This window comes from Camellia sinensis, chromosome 13 (assembly GCF_055761805.1).
Source record: "Camellia sinensis isolate YWXY chromosome 13, ASM5576180v1, whole genome shotgun sequence".
NCBI classification, from domain to species: domain Eukaryota; kingdom Viridiplantae; phylum Streptophyta; class Magnoliopsida; order Ericales; family Theaceae; genus Camellia; species Camellia sinensis.
In genome coordinates, this window is record NC_138973.1 from 141188880 (window position 1) to 141202649 (window position 13770).

Below are 13770 nucleotides of genomic sequence, written 5' to 3' on the forward strand. Positions count from 1 at the left end.
ATCAAAACGGACAAAAACCACAGGATCCCGTAGCCAACCAATTCACAATGTAAGGGGAAAAAAAAATAGAAACCACCCCCAACCCTAACCCAGTTCATGTGCCTTAGGTGTTGAATCCTAAAACTTGTTAGCGTGTTTCTTATACCACTGGAAATCGGTGATGTTTGTTCCTGAATGGTTGGTAGAGTATCAAGCATCCATGATACTCTATGAATTCACCACAAATTAAACGCGATCCACCATTGACTAGGAAATCACCAAAACAAACTTGAAATGTATTAAAGTGATGTAAAACGCATATTAATCAATTGATAGTGCAAGCGAATATGGATGCTTCTCTTATTTGACAAATTTATTTTGGTTACAACTAGTTTAATTCTCCTCCCGTACGAAATTGCTGGTCCATTTTAACTATTCCAAACATCCCAAAAAAATAATCTATGTTTTTTTATTTATTCTTTCTTTCAATTTGTAGGGAAAAAAATACATTATTTATTGACCCTACTAAAAGGCATGAATGCTGACAATTGACAAACAGTTGGGGATGGAACGAGTATTTATAAATGACATGACTTGAAGACCAATCCCATCCAAAATCCAAGTTAAAACCACCTTAGACTTTGCAAAATCGTTGGCCACTGCTCGAGCCATGAAAATCCCTAGAGATTGGGTGTCTGCTTCCACTTGAGATCTCAGTTTTTTAACAGATGGAAACAAAGTTGATTGAAAACTCACAATTTTCATACAATGGAAGATTTTTTCTTTCAATTTAGCTATCCTTCAAGTCAAAAGTTATCCTATAAAAAATTGGATATGTTGTGGCTAAGATTTTTCTTTATACTTTGTTTGGATTTGACTTGCTTTCATATGTATTTTTTCTTCTATGATTTTGCTAAGCAGTCAGTCAAGTCACACAAGGAGGGTTCTTTCCATTCTAGTTGCTCCCAATATGTATTATTATTTCTTCTATGATTTTGCTAAGCAGACACAAAGGAGGAATAAAATGATTGATATTTGCTCCCAATAGGTATTGTTTCTTCAATTGTGATTTTGAAGGTTGGAGCTAGTCCTCCTAGGCATTTGTACATCAACTTCTCAGCACACCAAAATCCCATCCAATCAATTTCCATTTGATTCAAATTCTTGTTAGCCAATATACTGATTGGTGTTGGCCCTCCAGTACGTACTACTAAATCAATGACAACCTTAGTTTTCTAATCCAAGATTAAATAGTCTGAGAATTCAACATGACCAGCCTTAAGACAACCAACTTTATTTTGTTCATGTTGTATCTCAAGGGGGAATAATGAAGGAGAATTTTCCTCTTCCTTGTAGATAAAATCCAGAACGAGACATAAGGAGAAATCCCGGGCAAAAATTACATAAGAGGAAAAAGGCCAAACTATATATCAACCCATAAGCTAAATTCTTCCGGCAAATCAATCAAGAAACAAAAGAAAGAGATTCCGAATAGTATTTATCAAAAGAGAGAGAGAGAGATAGAGAGAGAGAGAGAGAGAGAGAGATTCCTAATAGTAATCCCAAAAAGGGCTCAATATCAAATGTTTCGACTCCAAAATAAAAACTACACCTCCATTAAGGATTCTCCTGTTGTGCTCCTAGATGCATCACCCAAAATAAATCACTGCAGACTCCAGCCCATTTCTTTCTTCCTCTTTCTTCTTCTCTTTTTTTTTTTTGACAAGTAAATGTATTAGAAAGGTGCCAAAAAAAGGAGCACAGTCACCACTTTACACCGGCTATGTTTGATTTCGGTTTGGATTAGGCAAATAAATACCCCCGAATGTGTAAGCCAGGCAAAGGCATTTTAGTCATTCACATGCAAAAGAGTTATCCCTCATATGTAGGTGGTAAAAGGGTCACGTGGGATTAGCTATTCTGAGCAACTTTTGCAATGCCAAATGTGGGATTATTTACGAAACAACACAAGGATGAGGAGTCACAAGTCACTACATCTTAGTTGCCAACTTCATATGCAAATGGAAATACAGCATAAGTTACATCAGACAAATCAGTAACAAAGGCACATGCAGTCCACCATTAACAGTTGGCCTCTGAAAACTCCCACTAATAAAAGCCAACATAACTTGATCATTCATTTAAGAATGGAAGTCAATGGCTTTCATGGATGAAATAAATAGACTTCGTTATCAAAAAGAGGACAAAGCATGTTGTTCTTCTCATGCAATATATATCTCGAGCTTTTTTTCTCTTGCTAAAAAAATAAAAGAACAGAATTCGATGTACATCATGTACTAAACAAGCTCTTAAATACTTAACACTGATAATTAAACAGCCAAGACATAGATAAAAGATATTTGCAAACTGCCTTCAGACACAAAGAAAGAAAAAATTACTTTTCACACAAATTCTACAGATACAAGTTGAGAATTCAACAAATCGTAAAGGGCTTGTTTGGTTTGTATCTCAAGATACAATTTTTGAGAAAAAATTTCAAAATTTTGTTTGTCACTCTCCTACACATCAATCAATCACTTTTTCTCTCTCCTCTCTCCTTAATCACTTTTTTCTCTCACACACATCTACTCAACTACAACAAAATATCAAATCATCCCAAACTCTATAACTATTTTCAAAATACACAACCAAACAAGCCAAAAAAAATTCTAAACTCTCTCCCCAAATTTTTTTTGAAAATTTATCACAAAACACAAACCAAACACACCCAAAACTTCTCACAAACCATCAATAAGAAAAATGCTTTGAAAATTCTCGTAAGTGAAACTTGCCTGCAGTTAAAATGAAAGCAATGCAAACTATAGTTTCATAGAATATGTTGAAGCATAAGTTCACTTTCAAAAGCAATCATAAGGTAAATAATCTTTTTGTACCTGCCTAAACAAACAAAAATATTTCTACTTTAACACATGCATCATAAACTGTGCTAAAAAACTGGTGCCGAGGATGAGTATGATATAAATGCTTCACTGGCAATCCCCTATATATTTAAATTAACCAGGGACTTCTATTATCTTATCACCAATCTGAATTAAAATAGCAGTACCCCTATTACTGATAATGGTAATTAAGGATAGTGGAGATTAAAGAGCCATAAAATTATGTAATTATGAACCATATTGATGAAAATCAAATAAGAACAAGAAGCCTTTCAGGCTGACAAAGTTTGTACACAGAAACCTAAACCCTAATATTGTGTTAAACATAAATTACATTCCCTTCCCGCGAAGTATGTTATTTTATAACACTTTTTTTCCCCCATATCGCAGCAATAGCATTTGTAAAATAAAATAGAATTGACATAAATAAAGGAGTGGAATTATTGGTATAAAATGAGTAATTATTGAAACAAAAACCAAATCAGATAATAAACAAATCTAAAACTGGCAAATCAAAACCCTTTTATTTCACAGTTGTAAATGACATAGTGAAATCAGTAACCATACCTGCACATCCTTCATCAAATAGAGACGTGAAAGATTCAGTGCAATCACAAGCAGCTACAGAAAACTCATCCCCTCTATTTAAAGCTTTATGAAATGCGTCTTTGAATCTATCCAGAGTTCCCGACCTTATGTGTCCTAACATGGATTGGTAGGCCGGATGAACAAGCTGAAAAATCAGGAGACAAGCAATGAGGAAAGGGAATATAAATTGATAAATAACAGCTTCCATGTATCAAAATATTATACAAGGAAACAATCAGAATTTACCAGTGACCTTGTGACCTGGTAGTATCAAGAGCCTCTACAGATGAGAAGCTCAAGTAATCAAGTCCTCTCCCTCTATGAGCTTAATAGGAGAGGGAGTCTTAAATTAAATTACCAAAAACAATATTTTCAAAAAGAAATGTTGTATAGGAACGGCATCGAGCATGGGCCACGAGGACAAACAACAGCCTCTTTTTGTAAAATCCCTATCTAATCAGACCACTTAAGGTGCAGTTTTTCTTCTTTATGCACTGTTCAAAAATCTGGGTGTCATGTTATGAGACGATGTCTCTACACAAACAAGTGATGATAAATGTTGTACATATAAATGTTTTATTTAAGTTAATGTCAAAAAGTGGTAGGCCAATTCCAGCAGTGAACTCAGATACCAAGATTACAAATCTCAATCAGATCATTCATTAACCTCAGTTTTCTATATCCTCTAAATGCATATTGGACACAGATTCCAGCCATCTTCCAGCTATACATGATTGTGATACTTCCCTCATCGTTAGAACAATAAATGGTATAAAAATTCAAAATTTTACACACAGCCATAAGGAGGCATTACTTGCAGCAATTTCTCTTCCAACTACTTTCGTTTTGCTGATCTAACACCTTCATCAAAATACGTAGCCTCCATATCATGCCTAAAAAAATAAAAGAATTTCAATAACTCAACTTTGTGATAGACATCTCAACATTATTCTTGAAGAGATATAGCAAACATCTCTAGACTGTCAAAACAAAATTTCAAATGATTATACATCAGATTACAACAAACTCCAAAATAAATGTAAAGGTGGCTCATACTATCTCATAAACAAAGAAAACTACAAGGTCAAATTGAAATGAACCAAACATTACTGAAAAGACAAGGACGAAAAACGTGAGATATATTGATAGATATATAGAGAAATATAGAGAAATACAAAGCTGAACTAAACCATTCAAATTTACACAGAGAAAATCAACTATTCCTCCCACCAGCATCAACTCTACACCACCATAGGCCATCAATACTCCTCTCATTTTACAAATGACCAAAAATCAGAAGATATTCCAGAGGTGCCAGTACGTCATATCAGCAACTGCTTAAGGTGCTTAACAAAAAGCCAATTTAATGTTTCTTCCCCAATTCTTCGTCTCCCTGAATTCTTCAAAATTTGTTCTCTCTAAGTAAATCCCAACCATATAACAATAAAACAAACCACTCTTCAATTGAAGTTTCCATTTCATTCTAATGGGGTCTTTTACAAATAAGAATGCTACAAGTATTGGAGAGCTAAAATACTGCTCTTTTGTCCCCTCACATTTATTAACCACATTCATACAGTTTCGCGCATCGGGCATTGATGGAGAGTACAAGAAGCTCAAGAAAGAATAAATTTAAAGCAGAGGCGATAAAACCATGCTTCTATCCATGCCAATTTAAAGAATAAATTGGCATGTTTTCAAAGATAAACCGATAAAAACCAATTACCTGAAAAATTAAACCATGCTTCTATACAAATTACTTGAAAAGGATACTTTCACACAAATTCTACAGATACAAGTTGAGAATTCAAACAACTTAATTTGGCACAATTAATATGTACATATGTAATTGAAAAAACAAATGGAGATTCTCATGGAGGTTAAAAGTGCACTGAAGAAACAGCATGGGAAAGTCTCTTCCTCCTTGGACTCAAAGGAGGATGACTCCATTTCAGGCACCATTTCCTGCGGTATAGCCCATTTCCCGCGTTTCAAATATTAAAATAAAATGAACTTCAAATTAATTAATTTTTGGGTTTTTTTTATTTATTTTTATTTTTTATTATTATTTTGATCAATCACATTATGTTGTCACACATACATACATGCATCTATTTAGGCAATAAGTTTCAAATTTGATGTAATTGCCTAATGAAAGTAAGTTATACTAATACCTTGCAAAACAACAATAACAATGGCATCAGAATCAATCTTCTTTAGATGGAAGTTAATATTATTTTTATCAGAAGAATAAAAAATTTGGTAGTATTCAAAGTAGATGATTTTTTTTATGCATCCTTGGAATATATATCTTCTTCTGTTGAACTTTTTCAGGTGCAGATGAAGAGTGCATCAGAGACAAAACAGAGCAAGAACAGGGGCAGGACAGTGCGACCGAAGAGTTCGAAAAAAATGATGCCCAATTCTCTGACTCGGCAAAGTTAGAGGAGATAGGAAAATCATTGGGCATGAAAAGGGAGGAAGGGAAAATTAGGGCACTCTCGGGACGTGTATTAAATTTCCAAGGCAAAAACTTAAGAATTCACATTCCTCTGACTAACCCATCTCCAACATTCTCATCCTTGGAATAGTCTAATTTAGAAGCCAAATTGAACACAAAAATGAATATATAACACAGAGAGAATCAAATTCTACAGATATAAGTTGAGAATTCAAACAACTAAATTTGGCACAATTAATATGTATATATGTAAATATATAGCACGTATGATGTATGTAAAATTACTAACCTTGTCAATTGTGGCGAAAATGGACATGTTCTTGAAATCCCTCGACCTAAGCCGTGACCTCCCAATCCCAATCCCCAGCCGCTGAATCAGCGCAGACGACATCTGGGTGGGGTGGATGCCGCCACAGCAGGAAGAAGCGATTTCCTCTCAACCAAACTGGCCCGGCGGCTTAAGGAGGAGGTGGAGGGGCTCTCACAGTACCGCTCATTCTAGAGAGAGAGAGAAAGAGAGAGAAACCCTAACCAAAACTTTTCAGAGAGCGATAGGAAATCGTAATGAGGAGAGAGGAGAGAGGAGAATAGAAAGATGTAAGAGGAACTTTGTCTCCGTTGCAATTTTGTGAGAGAAATGTACCGTTGGACGGGGGCGGGGGCGGTGGTGAATGTAGCCGTTGTTGGGTTGGGAGGATACAAAACAATAACAATTTAGGGCGTCAGGGTTAGGGGCGTTGCGTTAGGGTTAGGTTCCTCCAGAGTGATCCCTAGAGTGAATGAGATAGATGGATCTGATACGTGAGATGGATCTGATAGAATGAAAGGTTGAGATTAATTCTTGTCGTTTTGATGGGAGAAAATTATAAAAAAATAAGAATAATGAAGAAAAAAGAAAAAAGAAAAAACATGAACGAAATGAGAAATATGTTTCAAACTGTATCATCATCATGGATTTTAATTTATGAGATCTAAATAAATAAAAAAGAAGATTAAATCAATTCAATAATAAGATTGTTTCAGATCTGTATCATCATCATCAAAAGATTGAAGAAAAAATGTGAATGGAATGAGAAAGAGGTTTCAAACTGTATCATTATCATGGATTTTGATTTGTGAAATCTAAATAAATAAAAAATAAGATTAAATTGATTCAATAATAAAATTGATTCAGATATGTATCATCATCATCATCAAAAGACTGAAGAAAACCCGTGAAAAAAATAAGAAAGAGGCTTCAAAAGATTAAATCGATTCATCGATAATAAGATTGATTCAGATTTGTATCATCATCATCAAAAGATTGATCTAGATATGTATTTCTATATGCATATATATATCTATATATATATTTACAGACCCTGCGAAGAAGATTAAATCGATTCGATAATAAAATTGATTCAGATCTTTATCATCATCATCAAAAGATTGATTTAGATATGTGTTTCTATATGCATATATGTATATTTACAGATCCCATAGTGCGAGCACCAAAGATTGATTCAGATCTGTATCATCATCATCATCAAAATCAAAGTGAGCAACAAAATTAGCAGATCCGATCAACGGACATGGGGATCGGCGGAGGAAATCAGTGACAGAAGGTCTTCCATGGCTGACTTGAACAAGGAATGTTCATCATCATCATCAAGGGCTGATTTGTGAAGCACTACTGTATAGATGAAGAACAATAACCACTCACTATCCACTTGAATCAAAAGATTTCTAAAATTAAGTAGAGTCTCAACTCAAAATCAAAGCTCTGTCCCTTCTCTTGCTCCAGTCCCTCTCTCTCTCTCCAACTCTCCCACGAACTAGTGAAAGCGAACCCAGAAAGTTGATTTCTATTTGTTGTTGTTTTTTTTTTTTTTTTTTTTTTTTGAAATTACTAACCAAAACGACGCCGTTTTAGTTAGTTTTATTTTGAACCGTTGGATCACTCACTTCAGAGAATCCCACTCTAGAGGATCCTAATAGACAATTAGGCGCTTCCCACATGTTCATACTCACTGGCAACAATGCTGACTACAACCCAATAAAATAAGGGAGAATTACTTAATCGTGGACTTTGAGAAAAGTTATTAACAGTCACTGATTTTTTTTTAACAACAGTAAAGAGTACAAAAATTATACAAGAAAATGACATTTTTTGTATTGATTTCGGTTGCATGTGGTTTATTTTTGGAATTGTGATTCTAATAAATAAGATTAATATTATACGTATTAATTAATGTACCAATTGATGATGTGACATAATTTAAGATATTTTTAGTATTTGTAATGTTATTAATGAGTGGGGGGTCAATAATAATATCATAATTAGTGTTGGTATACTAGTTAGTATACTAATTGGTACATATAACACTACCGAATGAAAAAAAATTCAAAATTCTTTTCCAATGTGTAACCAAACATACAAATCAAAATTTAATTCAAAATTCTTTTCAAAACTCACAACCAAACTCTTTTCAAAAATTTATTTAAAGAAAAATTTTAAAACATATTTTTTTATTTTATTTTTTAAAATCATGATTTGAGTGTAGAGTTGTATTTTCAGTTATGAATTTTGAGTTGAGTTTTGAAAAGAAAAAAATTTGTTTGGTTATGAATTTTGAAAAGAGTTTTGAGTTGTATGTTTTTAATATGCACTGTATTTCATACAATCGTGCACTGTATTTTTTTAAATATATATATAATTTTTATTTTTTTTATTTCAAATATTTTATTTTATTTAAAAAATATTTTTTTAATATTTTAATATTTTAAATATTTTTAAGGGAAAATCGGTTTAAGGTCCCTATCCAACTTTTAGTAATAGATTAGGTCCACAATGTGTTCTTTTGTAGCCTAAGGTCCCTCAATGTTATTTTAGAGTGTAAAATACCTGTCTTACCCTTGTTTATAATATACGTTTTGAATTTGGCAGCTAAAGATCATATTGATATTTTGTGGGAGATTACGTGAGGATGAACTTGACGATTCAGATTTTTGTGGAGATTTTCTAGGGTTTTTGTAGGTGTTGAAATCCTGTTCGTTGTTTGTAGGTGTTGAAATCCTATACGAGTTGAAATCATGTTCGTTGTTTGTAAGTGTTGATCGATCGTGTAGGAGTTGAAATCTGGTTCATTGTGTTTGATTTGATTTCATGTGGAGTTGAATTAGATAAGTTTTCAATTTTTGATTTGATTTGATCGTGTAGGTGTTGAATTAGGTTTTTGTTTTTAGTTTTGATCAATGTGAGAGAGACGAACTCAGTGTTGTTGTTTTTGATTTTTGAAGTTAATTTTTCATTATCTGTTATTGATGAATTTTCGATGGAGTTGATTTTGATTTTTGGAGTTGCTTTTTCGTTCTCTGTCAACATGGTTATGAGTTACTTTTTGGTGCTCTGTTTTTTTCTGCATTTTTGTGCTTTGTTTTTTGTTCACTTTGCATTTTTTGTGTAGTGCAGAGAAAATTGCAGGTTTGTTACTATAATTGAACTCAAATCATAAAGAAAATTATAAGCTTGTAGTGCAGTGAAAATCATAGAGAAATTTGTAAGTAGGCAGAGAAATTTACAGACGTAGCAATAGAGTAGTAAGTGTTTTGTTTTTTTTTAAATTTTTTTTGAATTGAATGTTTTGTGAACATAACAAATATTCTCTGTGATTTTTTTATGTGCTTGTGTTTAATATATTTTTGTCTCTTGATGTTAATGTGTTTTTGTTTTTGTTATATTGAAAGTGAATATAAGTTCACAAATTTCTCTGGACTTTTCTTTGTAGTCCAGAGAAAATCATATGATTGTATTACAAATGAAAAGTATTACAAATTTCTCTGGACTTATATGTTGTGTTTTTATGTGTTTTTATATGTTTGCACTTTTCAAAGTTTTCTGATATGTTTTCTTTGCACTTTTCAATTTTTTTTTTTTTTTTTTTTTTGCACTATTCATGTTTCTGGACTTTTCTTTGTAGTATAGAGAAAATCGTAGGTTTGTTATTATAATCCAATGAAAATGACAGAGAAAATGTTAAGCTTGTAGTTGAGTGAAAATCACCCTTGAAGTTGGTGTCTTGATCTTGACGCTTATTGCTTCTTCAACTTAGACTTGTTTTTTTTGTGGTGTTCTGGTGCTGCTACTGCATTTTGATCTAAGATCATAAGACGCAAACACAGAGACTTTTGGTTTCTTTTTCGGGGTTTCTGGGGTTGTGCTGCTTCTGCGCTTTGCCATTTCTATAGAATGAAAACATAAACATTAAATCCCAGAAAAAATTACAAGGTAGCAATGATTACACAACAGAGAAAATTACAAGGTAGCAACATAAACATGACAGAGAAAATTACACAACAGAGAAATTTTGAGGAAATGGAGCATTGAACAAAATAAATATGCCAGAGAAAATTAGACACAAGACATAAACATAATGTGGCCAGAGAAAATTATAAATGCTGCCGGAGAAAATTAGACAGACAAGTAAGAAAAGTAATTTGGCCAGAGAAAATTAGCCACACCAATAGAGTAGTAAGCCACAGATAATTTGCTTGAGAAAATAATGAAGAAACATAAACATGTCAGATAAAATTACACAATAGAGAAACACAAATGTAGCAAGCCAGAGAAATTTACAAAAACAAAAATACAAGAAGCTTCAATAAGAAGCCCCAAATGCACAGAAAGGAGTTCAATTTTGACAGTTGGAAGGAAAGCAACCCATCATCAGTTGGAAGCAAAGAAATTCTGGACTTCCAAAGAATTTCTCTCGATTCAACCCAGAGAAAATTCAAATTTCTCTGGAACGATAAAACTCTGATTTGATCAATTTGTCATTGGTTTTGCTGCTGTTGATTCAATCACAATTTCTTGCACAAACAAATTAATAGTTCTTCTATGAGTTTGTGATAGATTTTCTCTAAACTTAATGGTATGAATTTATCTGGGTTAAATCCAGAGAAAATTCAAATTTCTCTGGATCACTTTAAGCCTTCCTCTACTGCTGCCTCTTCCTCAAGCTTCTTTTTCCAATATTCTTCAAGTAGGGGTCCAAATATTGCTTTTCCAGAAACAACTCCAATTCTACTAAACCCAAAAAATCAAAAGACGTTATATTCAACACTCAGAGAAATTTTGAACCTGAAGATGTTATATTCAACACTGGATATATATATATATATATGTGCTGACAGTGTATATATATATATATGTATGTATCATATATATATATATATATGTTTGTAACCATAGATAAGATAACTAAGAGTGACTGTTTGATTATGGTTGCAAATGGTCTTAATTGATTAATTATCATATATATACTAGTCAAGACAATAAGCAATAGATTGTATATATATATATATATATGTATGTATCATATATATATATACATCTATCAACTCCACTCCACTCTGTTTGTTTACCCAGAAAATCAAATTTGCCAAACTTAGTGCTTTTGTTTTGCTGAATTTGTTTTCGTACTCGCCGAAAAATACCCAACACCAGTACTAGCATCACAAAGGAGAATATCCAGTAGACAGGTCAAAAAAATTAACTCATCTGAAGATGAACAGACGTAGGGTATTTTGGTCCAAGAAATTGATAAAATGCGCGGGTATTTTGGTTAGGGACTTGAGGCAATATTACATTTTTTAATGTCTTTTATGCAGAAAATTGTTATTATTAGGGAGCTTAAAAAAAACCCCCTATTTTTAAACTTTTTAAAATATTTAATTTTTTTTTTTAATTTCAAAAAAAATTGGATCGCCATATATATCTAAACCATAACAAATTATTTGGCCAATACTTAAAAAAAATAACAAAAATTATTTTTCAAAAAAAATAAATAAATAAAAACAATATTTTTGATTAAAAAGTTTTTTAATTGAATTTTGAATTATGTGTTTGGTTATGAGTTTTAAAAATAGTTTTTGAATTATGTGTTTGCTTCTGATTTGAGTGTGGAGTTATGTTTTGAATTTAAAATATTTACAAAAATGAAATAAAATATTTAAAATAAAAAATAAAATTTTCTTAAACGTTTTTAAATATTTAAAAGAAATAAATCCGAAAATTTTCAAAATACAACTCAAAATTCAAAAACTTAAAACTCAAAATACAACTTAAAACTCTTTTCAAAACTCAAAATTCTTTTCAAAATTTAAAATTCAAAAACTCAAAAATATTTTCAAAACTTATAACTAAACAAATTTTTATTTTTTCAAAACTCAACTCATAACTCCACACTTAAAATCACAATTTCACATTTAAATCATAATTATAAAATTAAACTAAACGGATTTTACCTTTAACTCTTACACTCACTAATACACCTTGCACATACTCACACCTTCTCTCTTTCTCTCTCATACAGAGATGAAATTAAAATTTTATTACTGCAAGGGTTAAAAGATAAAAAATATTTTTTTACCGTATAGACAAATACACATATATGTATAGTATGATATATAAATTATATATATACACATAAAAAAAATTTAAATATCATATAAATAATTTCTAATAAAATGAATAAATTTTTTTCTAGAAAAATAACAGAGAATAAAAGATGAGAAAATAATGGGGTATATATCTTTTATACTAAGATACTATTTTATTTATAAAATAATATATATATATATATATATATTTTGCCGATCAAAAAAAAATATATATTTAGAAGTACTATGGCAAATAAAATTTTCACAGTGACAGAGAGGTCATGACGCCTCATAATCTTCTCCTAATTCTATCCATCACACACTCACCTCATTATTTTAATAAAAAAAAAAACAAAAATAAAATAAAATTAGACTTGCACCCCACACCCTACACAGATTAAACTTGTGTCCCACATATATTAGACTTGCATCCCTACATAAATTAAACTTGTACCCCTCACAAATTAAACTTGCACTCTACACTGACTAAACTTTCACCTCCACACAGATTCAACATACACACCAACACAGACTAGACTTGCACACCATACAGAATAGATGTACACCCTGCACATACTAAACATGCACCCCTACACAGACTAAATATGCGTTCCACACAGATTAGATTTGCACCCTTACACAAATTCAACTTACACCCTTTATAGATTTAATTGCACCCCACACAGACTAAACTTGCACTCCCACACAGATTTGACTTGCACGTCAACACAGACGAGACTTGCACAACTACAAAGATTTGACTTGCACACCACATAGACTAAACTTGCACCCTTACACAGATTCGAGTTGCATGCTAACACAGACTAGACTTGCACCACTACATAGATTTGACTTGTACATCACACATTCTAAACTTGCACCTACACATAATGAACATGTACCCCCACACATAATAGACTTGCACCCTACAAAGTACTTTAAATATATATATATATATATCTGAGTTATTTATAAATGAAAAAGATATTACAAAAGTATTTCTAACATTTTATATTATTTTTTAAAATTTAATTTTTAAATAAAAATATTATTTTATTTGTTAAGAAAAAATGTAGAGACTAGTAAAAATATTAAATCAAATTATACAATCAATATAAAAATAATATTCAATCATACAAATATTATTTTCCTTGAAAACAAAAATAGAATCATATGAAAATGAAAATGAAAATGAAAATTAAATTTTTTTATCAAGCTATTTTTAATTTTTTTTTTTAAAATAAAAGACAAAATTTAAAAATTCAACCAAATAGTTTATGTTTCAAACTTAAAAATAGTTACAAAAATTAGTTTAAAAAAATTAATCGCACAATATATTTCAATTTTATAAATAGTTATAAAAATAGTAAAAATTAGTCACAGGAAAAAAGAAAAAAAGAAAAAAGAATTCACATAATATTG

At 31.4% G+C, this 13770-nt stretch overlaps 1 protein-coding gene across 7 annotated transcripts in view; it reads right to left on the bottom strand.

The window, feature by feature from the left end:
* LOC114306957 (MOB kinase activator-like 1A) overlaps nucleotides 1-6750 on the bottom strand; it is an 85936-nt gene extending 79186 nt beyond the window's left edge. For 3 of the 7 annotated variants that reach the window (XM_082903684.1, XM_082903690.1, XM_082903689.1), the window contains exons 1-2: nucleotides 6218-6750; nucleotides 3447-3612 (exon numbers count right to left, since the gene is read on the bottom strand). The gene's annotated coding sequence lies outside the window, so the exon portion shown is untranslated. Of the gene's footprint in view, nucleotides 1-3446; nucleotides 3613-4281; nucleotides 4448-6217 lie in introns of all 7 variants that reach the window. The other 4 variants (XM_082903683.1, XM_082903688.1, XM_082903687.1 and 1 more) reach the window with 3 other exon arrangements.
* Nucleotides 6751-13770: the final 7020 nt, after the last annotated feature.